Here is a 10,460-nt window from a genome sequence, read left to right as displayed (position 1 = left end):
CAGTGTCTGTTTATGAACTGAGTACGAGAGTGACCCCTGCATCCCACGGCACCCCCTCACCGAGTCCCGGGGCATCCCCCCTACCCGTGGAAGGTTACAACACCTTGCTGCCCCACTTCATCACCCCAAGTACTCCCGAAGGCAGTGGTAGTACTCCCCAAATTATCGCACACCACGGATGGCGTCACAAATTATACATCAACTCCCCTGTAAATACCCCTTTCATTCGAGTGGCCGCACAACCCCTGGGTCCGGAGACGCTCGAGCCACAGCGAACCCGGATCCAAGCAGCTCGGCTGCTTCCACGGGGGTGGCACACAAACACACACACACACACTCATAGTTACATAGTTACATAGTTACTAAGGTTGAAAAAAGACCTAGGTCCATCTAGTTCAACCTTCCTCCACCAGTTCTACACCTAATCAGCTTGATATTATATACTAGCTGTAGTACCCGGAATAGTAACTGTTTCTCTGACTCTCTCCCATTCTCCCAGACTCTCAGTCTGTCTGTCTCTATCTTTTTGTCTTTCTCTGTCTCTCTGTCTCTTTCCCAATTTGTCTCTGTGTCTCTCTGTTTTTGTCTGTCTCTGTCTGTTTCTTGGCCTGTCAGTCTCTGTCTCTTTCCCTGTCTGTCTCTGTCTGTGTCTGTCTCTCCATCGACATCAAATTACCTCACATATAAGCTTCTTATACTAATAATGTCCTTCGTTGCCTATAGCAACCAATCAGCTCCTATTAATGACCTGTAGCTCTCAGTTCCATTGACTTTATTGGAAGCAGGTTTCTTGGCGAATAACTGTAAAGCGCGGGGTTACATTTTCTCCTCAAAACATTGTCTATGATGTTCCCTAAGAGTCACATTTTGTGATTACAAATGCGACGGTGTGGTTTCCTTTAGCGGGACATAAACACACACACACATACACTCACATTCATACACACACATGCACACATACACACAGCTTTATATTATATATATATATATATATATATATATTATATGTGGCACCAGAGAATCCTGACAGTGTGCAGTGCGTGCGCTGTGAGAATTCAGAAGTTTGCAGTCACATTCTCATGCTAGATATGGGGGAGTACCAAGCGAAAGGAAATCCTGTATCTAGAGTGAGGGACCCCGGGGCCTACCGCTGGCCCCTGGGGTCCTTCACCACGCCAGATAGGTTCTGCACCCATTGACTTATATGGGGTTTGAGGTCCGGGGTCAAGTTCAGGTGCCGAGCTGAACTTTTAGCTACAGTTTAGTAGAACCCAGTGAACCCGAACATCCAGGGGTCTGCTCATCCCTACTCCTGAATACTCCCTCCAGTCACTTATCATTATGTGCTCCTAGAGGTATGTAACATAATTCTATACAGTAAAATCACAACCAGACATAGAGACAGTTAATATGATTTATTTTTCTGAATATTTTGTCTAAATTCCCTATCAGAATGTCTTTGGAGTGTGGGAGGAAACCGGAGAACCCGGAGGAAACCCACGCAAACACGGGGAGAACATACAAACTCCTTGCAGATGGCGTCCTTGGTGGGATTTGGACCCCAGTGCTGCAAGACTGCAGTGCTAACCACTGAGCCACCACAAGACTGCAGTGCTAACCACTGAGCCACCGTGCCGCCCGTATGTGGAATATGTGAGGACATCGTCTGGAGCTGCAGCTGATCTCAGGATCTCTGCACATGATGGATCTGTCTCCATGGAGCCGATGACAATCTGTGGATCTTGATGGAAATGACCTGGAACTTGTGTAGATTTCTGGAAAGAGAAGACGACAAGATATTACATCACATCCAGAGATTCCTAAAGGAAATACAAAGGAGCTGAAGAAAAGAAGCAAATTCTAATATCTACTTACATGAAGCGCAGGTCGCTCTGATCCAATCCCTCAATGGTTTATAGACTTGGACCGTCTGTCTATAAAAAGGGAAAAAAAACAACAATTAATCTTATATTACATGTAATCTACAGATCATGGGGCGGAGAGAGAAGAGGAAATGAGGGGAACTCACCATCCGCTGTTTTGGGATGTCCACGTTCATAGTCCTTCATGCTTGGTGAGAAGTGACCAAAGAGACCAGAACAACAGGAAGATAAAGAGGATTTTTTCCAGCCTTCAAAATAATGCAGATTTCTGTGAAAAGAAAATGACAAATCATTATATCCAGTGGCGCAACTAGAGTTCGATGGGCCTCGCTGTAAGTTTTGGACCTCAAACCCCCCCCTCCAGCTTTCCCATGCTCTGCTTTAGGCTACTTTCACACATCCGCTTGAGCTCTGCGGCTCAATCCGGCTGTGCAAGCTATGCAACGGATGCGGTGAAAACACCGCATCCTTTGCATAAGTTTTTCCTTTGCGGCCAGTCCGGTTTTTGCCGCTTGCGGAATGCTACTGAGCATGCGCAGTGGCAAAAACCGCATGCGGCGGCCGGATGCGGTTATTGCCGCATCCGGCTGCCATAGGCATGCATTGAAAAATGCGCCGCATCGGCCGAATGCGGCGCGATGCGGGTTTTTTTGCCGCACGAAAAAACGTGCCAGGCAACGTTCCATCCGGCCGCCGCATCGGCTAAATCTGCCGCATGCGGCAAAAACCGGACGGAACGCAAGGCCATGCGGCACAATGCGGCACTAATTAAAGTCTATGCAGGAAAATCGCAACCGGCAGCAAAAAAAACCGGTTGCGATTTTCCTGCAAAGTGCCGGATTGTGCCGCATAGCAAAAACCGGAGGTGTGAAAGCAGCCTTACCGCTTTCCCTCAGCACTTGGTTTTCCATCTTTGCTTTACATCTTTCCCTCAGCACCCAGCTTTCCTAAAGCTCTGCTTTATTTCTTTTCCTCAGCACCCAGCTTTCCTATGCTCTGCTATATGTCTTTCTCTCAGCATCCAGCTTTCCCATGCTTTGCTATACATTTTTCCCTCACCACCCAGCTTTCCTATCATCTGTTATATGTCTTTCAGCACCTAGCTTCCCCATGATATCAGAACATGAGAAAGCTGGGTGCTGTGAGAAAGATGTATAGCAGAGCATGGGAAAGTTGTGTGATGAGGGAAAGCACTTTTCACTCAGTAACCAGCTTTCCTATCCCATGCTTGTATCTTTGTCCCTATTCTGGTGTTATATAGCACCCTGTACCCCTCAGGCCCCACAGGGGTCCTGACCATGATCGTTACACCCCTGATTTTATCATATGAATAAATTCCTAGTAAAATGAGCTGGAAACTAAAAGAAATTGAATCCTAACATTTACTTACATGAAGTACAGGTTGTTCTGATCTAATTCTTCATTATTTTCCAACCTTTTTAGACTTTTCTTCTACAAAGAGGAGAAAGCAGCGATTATTTCTGTTACATGTAATATACATATCACTGGACAGAGGTAGTGAGCGATGACTTACCGTCCGGTGTTTGGGGGACGTCCTGTGTTTAGCCCTTCATGTTAGATATTGACCAAAGCTGATGGTAACTAGAGAACAGAACAGCAAGAAGTTAAAGATGATTTCTTTTTTTTTTACAGCCTTCAAATTAGTTGTAATGAATGCAGGGTCCTTACCTGGGCTGGAATTCAAGATGGTCTCTTCCGCTGCCCACACCATGGACATCTTAAGATGTCATTGTGGTGCGCGTCTGTAGCAGTGGTTACGGCACAGGGGGCAGAAAGGGCTGGAGTGCAGCCAGTCAAAAATGCAATCCGGATGGAAGACGTGGTTGCATGGCATGACTGTGAGCTGCTCTCCAATCTGATAGTCCTCTATACATATGGGACATCTCTCGCCCTCCTCCTGTGAGGTTACATTCCTTGTTGGGAATCTCGCAATTTCCCGAGCTCTCCAGCTAACCCATCCACGGCTTCTCCTCACCACAGGTACATTTTGTACAGGTGGCTGCACCTGTGGCAGTGGTGGTGGGATCACAGGCTCTGCCTGCGGTTGAATAGGTGCGGGGATGGATGGTGATGGCCCCGCAGCGGCTGGTCTTAGAGGAGAGCGGCTTCTATCTCTAATCCTACCACTGCTGCCCTCCGCTGTTGAGCTGGAGGGCCTGGCAGGGGCTGGTCTAGGAGGTGAGCGGCTTCTTTCTCTGCTCCTGCCCCTGCTGCCCTCTGCTGTTGTGCTGGAGGGCCCGGCAGGGGCTGGTCTAGGAGGAGAGCGGCTTCTTTCTCTACTCCTGCCACTGCTGCCCTCCACTGTTGAGCTGGAGGGCCCGGCAGAGGCTGGTCTTAGAGGAGAGCGGCTTCTTTCCCTGCCCTCTTCTTGTCCCCTACGGTGTAGAGGATCTCTGGCAGGTCTCCCTCTCCTCCCAGTGACAGCATTGCTGTCTCTCTGACGTTCTGTGGTAGGTCTTCTCTGATGTCTTTCTTGAGACCTCAACCTATGGACAATTATGGTCTGACCTATAAAGAAATGATAAATTATCATGATTTTTTCCAATTTTTGTCAAACACTTATAGCCTGTAGGGATCGGCCCATTTGCTGCTGTGGTGTTTAGGGAGAGGAGAACACTAGAGAAAATTGCCTTGTTTTGGACTTTAGTTTACCTGCAGTGTCTGTCCTAAAATGTGGCCCATCATACACAATGATATCTCCTCCCAGGAATGCCCTATAGCAGAGGTCTCAAACATGCGGCTGCAGGTTCCATGCGGCCCCTCAGGCTGCTTCTTGCGGCCCACAGGCACGGGGACCCAGTAACGATCGCAGCAGGGGCCGCAGCCGTCAGCGCTTTATTTCAGATGAATGTTTTTCTGGAGCTGTGAAGTCGAGCTCTCTCTGCACAACTCAATGGCAGCCACCGGCCAATCAGAGGCAAGCAACTGACCCATTTGACCTCAGTGGCTTGCCTCTGATTGCACAACTATCCCAATAGCAGCCGCTGGCCAAAGAGAACTTGACTTGTTTAGCGCCGGCAGAACGTTCATCTGAATTTCAGATGAAGCGCTGACAGTGGCTGCGAACATTACCAGGTCCATGTGCCTGCAGGCTGCATGAAGCCTGAAAGAGGATGCCGAAGGAACAGAGGACAGGTGGTAAGCAGAAAGTTTTGGTGTGTGTGTGTAGAATAGCACAACAGGGGACCATGATGGGACATTGCTACAAGAAGAGGTCTAGTAAAGGGGACATTACTACAAGAAGGGAACCTGCATGGGCACATTACTACAGGATGGGCACAAGGATGGGGCACATTACTTCAGGATGGGGACCAGGATGGGCACATTACTACAAGATGAGGACCAGGATGGACACTTTACTACAGGATGAGTACCAGGATACAGCACATTACTACAAGAATGAGACAAGGCTGGGCAGATTACTCTGGGCACATTACTACAGGATGAGGACCACAATGGGGTACATAACTACGGGATGGGGACAAGGATGGGCACATTACTACAGGATGGGGACAAGGATGGGCACATTACTACAGGATGACAACCACAATGGGGCACATTACTATAGGACAGGAACATCGACTGGGCACAGGAGCACATTACTACAAGAAGGGGACAAGAATGGGCACATTACTACAGGATGGGGAGCAGGATAGTGACATTACTAAAAGATGAGGACCAGGATTGCAACACTACTACAAAATGTTAGCAAAAATTACTATATGGTGCCAAATGTAAAACTGTATTACTTACAAATAGGGTATCAAATATATAAAAAAAAGCTTTACCAGCAAAAATGAGTGTGTGTATGTGTATATACAGCGCCTACAAGTAGTATTCAACCCCCTGCAGATTTAGCAGGTTTACACATTCGGAATTAACTTGGCATTGTGACATTTGGACTGTAGATCAGCCTGGAAGTGTGAAATGCACTGCAGCAAAAAAGAATGTTATTTCTTTTTTATTTTTATTTTTTTAAATTGAGAAAAGTTTATTCAGAGGGTCATTTATTATTCAACCCCTCAAACCACCAGAATTCTGTTTGGTTCCCCTAAAGTATTAAGAAGTATTTCAGGCACAAAGAACAATGAGCTTCACATGTTTGGATTAATTATCTCTTTTTCCAGCCTTTTCTGACTAATTTAGACCCTCCCCAAACTTGTGAACAGCACTCATACTTGGTCAACATGGGAAAGACAAAGGAGCATTCCAAGGCCATCAGAGACAAGATCGTGGAGGGTCACAAGGCTGGCAAGGGGTACAAAACCCTTTCCAAGGAGTTGGGCCTACCTGCTCCACTGTTGGGAGCATCATCCGGAAGTGGAAGGCTTATGGAACTACTGTTAGCCTTCCACGGCCTGGACAGCCTTTGAAAGTTTCCACCCGTGCCGAGGCCAGGCTTGTCCGAAGAGTCAAGGCTAACCCAAGGACAACAAGGAAGCAGCTCCGGGAAGAACTCATGGCAGTGGGGACATTGGTTTCAGTCAATACCATAAGTAACGTACTCCACCGCAATGGTCTCCGTTCCAGACGAGCCCGTAAGGTACCTTTTACTTTCAAAGCGTCATGTCAAGGCTCGTCTACAGTTTGCTCATGATCACTTGGAGGACTCTGAGACAGACTGGTTCAAGGTTCTCTGGTCTGATGAGACCAAGATCGAGATCTTTGGTGCCAACCACACACGTGACGTTTGGAGACTGGATGGCACTGCATACGACCCCAAGAATACCATCCCTTCAGTCAAGCATGGTGGTGGCAGCATCATGCTGTGGGGCTGTTTCTCAGCCAAGGGGCCTGGCCATCTGGTCCGCATCCATGGGAAGATGGATAGCACGGCCTACCTGGAGATTTTGGCCAAGAACCTCCGCTCCTCCATCAAGGATCTTAAGATGGGTCGTCATTTCATCTTCCAACAAGACAACGACCCAAAGCACACAGCCAAGAAAACCAAGGCCTGGTTCAAGAGGGAAAAAAATCAAGGTGTTGCAGTGGCCTAGTCAGTCTCCTGACCTTAACCCAATTGAAAACTTGTGGAAGGAGCTCAAGATTAAAGTCCACATGAGACACCCAAAGAACCTAGATAACTTGGAGAAGATCTGCATGGAGGAGTGGGCCAAGATAACTCCAGAGACCTGTGCCGGCCTGATCAGGTCTTATAAAAGACGATTATTAGCTGTAATTGCAAACAAGGGTTATTCCACAAAATATTAAACCTAGGGGTTGAATAATAATTGACCCACACTTTTATGTTGAAAATTTATTAAAATTTAACTGAGCAACATAACTTGTTGGTTTGTAAGATGTATGCATCTGTTAATAAATCCTGCTCTTGTTTGAAGCTTGCAGGCTCTAACTTATTTGCATCTTATCAAACCTGCTAAATCTGCAGGGGGTTGAATACTACTTGTAGGCACTGTATATATATTTTTTTAAACAAAAAACTGTACATTGTTCTAATAAACTAACAAAAAGTTCAAAAATGTTGATCCAAAGCTGTATAGAAAAAAATATATAGTACCAATAAAAATGTCACTTTGTCCTGAAAACAGTGCGGCCCCCAATTGTTTTTTTCTGTGTGGCCCTTATACCCAGCCGAGTTTGAGACCCCTGCCCTATAGGGTGTGAATATTGTCTATCGTCCCCAAATATTTCACTTACCTCGATTCTGTGGTCGGCGCAGCCATGCTTCATTGTCAGCAATCAGCTGACGCAGCTCCCGGGCACTCATGTCTTAGGTACCTGAAGCTGATAGAATTTGGAGAACTGAGCTCTCCGGGGGCACCGGTGTTATTGTGCCCTGATCAAAGATCAATAACAAGTAATAGGAAGTAAACACTAGATGTGGAGCACAAACTAGATCACTCTTCCAGAGCCAAAGTGAAGTGTCAGCAAAAGCATCAACTCAAGAAATGGCAGTGATGTGGCTGTGTGGGGGGCTTATATACCCTCCGGCATTCCATTCCATTATGACATCATCATGGAGAACCCCGAGCATTGTGACATCACAGCAGCCGGCCGCCATGTTTGCTGCCAACCAATGAATGTTGGTAGAGAATGTAGAAAATAAATATCCTGTCTGTTTTCTTATAATATAAATGTATATAAATCTGTGAGTTGGTAAAGATTTATATAAAAAGGTTTTCTCATTGTTTGTAAATAGTAACTCTTTTGCTTGGTAGATAATATATATTATTTATTGTTTAAATTATTTATTATTAAACATTAGATGTCTATGGGGAATATCTATTATATAAAGCTGAGTGTATATACAGTGCTGGCCAAAAGTATTGGCACCCCTGCAATTCTGTCAGAGAATACTCAGTTTCTTCCTGAAAATGATTGCAATCACAAATTCTTTGGTTTTATTATCTTCATTTAATTTGTCTTCAATGAAAAAAAAACAAAAAAAAATTGTAATAAAGCCAAATTTGATATAATTCCACACCAAACATAAAAAAGGAGATGGACAAAAGTATTGGCACTGTTTGAAAAATCATGTGATGCTTCTGTAATTTGTGTAATTAACAGCACCTGTAACTTACCTGTGGCACCTAACAGGTGTTGGCAATAACTAAATCACACTTGCAGCCAGTTGACATGGATTAAAGTTGACTCAACCTCTGTCGTGTGTCCTTGTGTGTACCACATTGAGCATGGCGAAAAGAAAGAAGACCAAAGAACTGTCTGAGGACTTGAGAATCCAAATTGTGAGGAAGCATGAGCAATCTCAAGGCTACAAGTCCATCTCCAAAGACCTGAAAGTTCCTGTGTCTACGGTGCGCAGTGTCATCAAGAGTGTAAAGCCCATGGCACTGTGGCTAACCTCCCTAGATGTGGAAGGAAAAGAAAAATTGACGAGAGATTTCAACGCAAGATTGTGCGGATGGTGGATAAAGAACCTCGACTAACATCCAAACAAGTTGAAGCTGCCCTGCAGTCCGAGGGTACAACAGTGTCAACCCGTACTATCCGTCGGCGTCTGAATGAAAAGGGACTGTATGGTAGGATACCCAGGAAGACCCCACTTCTTACCCCGAGACATAAAAAAGCCAGGCTGGAGTTTGCCAAAACTTACCTGAGAAAGCCTAAAACGTTTTGGAAGAATGTTCTCTGGTCAGATGAGACAAAAGTAGAGCTTTTTGGGAAAAGCCATCAACATAGAGTTTACAGTAAAAAAAAAGAGGCATTCAAAGAAAAGAACACGGTCCCTACAGTCAAACATGGTGGAGGTTCCCTGATGTTTTGGGGTTGCTTTGCTGCCTCTGGCACTGGACTGCTTGACCGTGTGCATGGCATTATGAAGTCTGAAGACTACCAACAAATTTTGCAGCATAATGTAGGGTCCAGTGTGAGAAAGCTGGGTCTCCCTCAGAGGTCATGGGTCTTCCAGCAGGACAATGACCCAAAACACACTTCAAAAAGCACTAGAAAATGGTTTGAGAGAAAGCACTGGAGACTACTAAAGTGGCCAGCAATGAGTCCAGACCTGAATCCAATAGAACACCTGTGGAGAGATCTCACAATGGCAGTTTGGAGAAGGCACCGTCAAATCTCAGGGACCTGGAGCAGTTTGCCAAAGAAGAATGGTGTAAAATTCCAGCAGAGCATTGTAAGAAATTCATTGATGGTTACCGGAAGCGATTGTTTGCAGTTATTTTGTCTAAAGGTTGTGCAACCAAGTATTAGGCTAAGGGTGCCAATACTTTTGTCTGGCCCATTTTTGGAGTTTTGTGTGAAATGATCAATGATTTCATTTTTGTTTCATTCTCTTTTGTGTTTTTTCATTGCAAGCAAAATAAATGAAGATAATACCAAAGAATTTGTGATTGCAATTATTTTCAGGAAGAAACTGAGTATTCTCTGACAGAATTGCAGATTGCAGGGGTGCCAATACTTTTGGCCAGCACTGTGTGTGTGTGTGTGTGTATGTATTTATGTATGTGTGTATGTAAGTAAGTATGTATGTATGTATGTGTGTATTTATGTATGTATGTGTGTATCTATGTATGTGTGTATGTATGTGTATGTAAGTATTTATGTATTTGTGTGTGTGTGTGTGTGTGTGTGTGTGTGTGTGTGTGTGTGTGTGTGTGTGTATGTATGTACTGGGTTGGACTGGGGTGCCAGGGGCCTACTAGTGAAATTGAATCTAGGGGCCCACACTATAGCTACCATAAACATTTTTATTACTTGATCATTTTCGGCTTCTCTCACTATAACATGCGCCTTTTAGCAAACCAGTGGGTAAAATGGACCTGTATTGTGCTTGCAGATATCACAGGATTTCTTGTAGCATCTTATTTATTGCAGTTAATAATGGAATCTGTGATTTACAGTCAGTCGCAGTTTTTATTATACACGGACGTTCCTTGTCCTCGGTATAAACCACCCGGTCCATCAGTCAAACAATATTCAAAAAGAAGCAAAATGTTATCCAGCATCTTCAGATGGAAACGTTTGCTTGTGCACCTTTTTCTACCACACTTTTTCCTTCCACTCAACTTTCCATTAATATACTTGAATACAGCACTCTGTGAACAGCAAACTTCTTTAGCA

The 10,460-nt window shown here is 45.0% G+C and overlaps 2 long non-coding RNA genes across 2 annotated transcripts; both read right to left on the bottom strand.

Moving 5' to 3' along the window:
* Positions 1–1,442: 1,442 nt before the first annotated feature.
* Positions 1,443–2,145, bottom strand: LOC142250646 (uncharacterized). The gene is made up of 3 exons (XR_012725246.1): positions 2,030–2,145; positions 1,876–1,934; positions 1,443–1,775 (listed from the first exon to the last, which is right to left on the bottom strand). It is a non-coding gene; the product is annotated as an uncharacterized LOC142250646 (long non-coding RNA).
* A 1,078-nt stretch (positions 2,146–3,223) lies between these two features.
* On the bottom strand, positions 3,224–7,771 carry LOC142250645 (uncharacterized). The gene is made up of 4 exons (XR_012725245.1): positions 7,563–7,771; positions 3,573–4,412; positions 3,418–3,485; positions 3,224–3,335 (listed from the first exon to the last, which is right to left on the bottom strand). It is a non-coding gene; the product is annotated as an uncharacterized LOC142250645 (long non-coding RNA).
* Between the last annotated feature and the right edge of the window lie 2,689 nt (positions 7,772–10,460).

This window comes from Anomaloglossus baeobatrachus, chromosome 9, assembly GCF_048569485.1.
Source record: "Anomaloglossus baeobatrachus isolate aAnoBae1 chromosome 9, aAnoBae1.hap1, whole genome shotgun sequence".
NCBI lineage: Eukaryota > Metazoa > Chordata > Amphibia > Anura > Aromobatidae > Anomaloglossus > Anomaloglossus baeobatrachus.
Note: the sequence above shows the minus strand (reverse complement) of the source record. Positions and strands in the feature narration are given on the sequence as shown.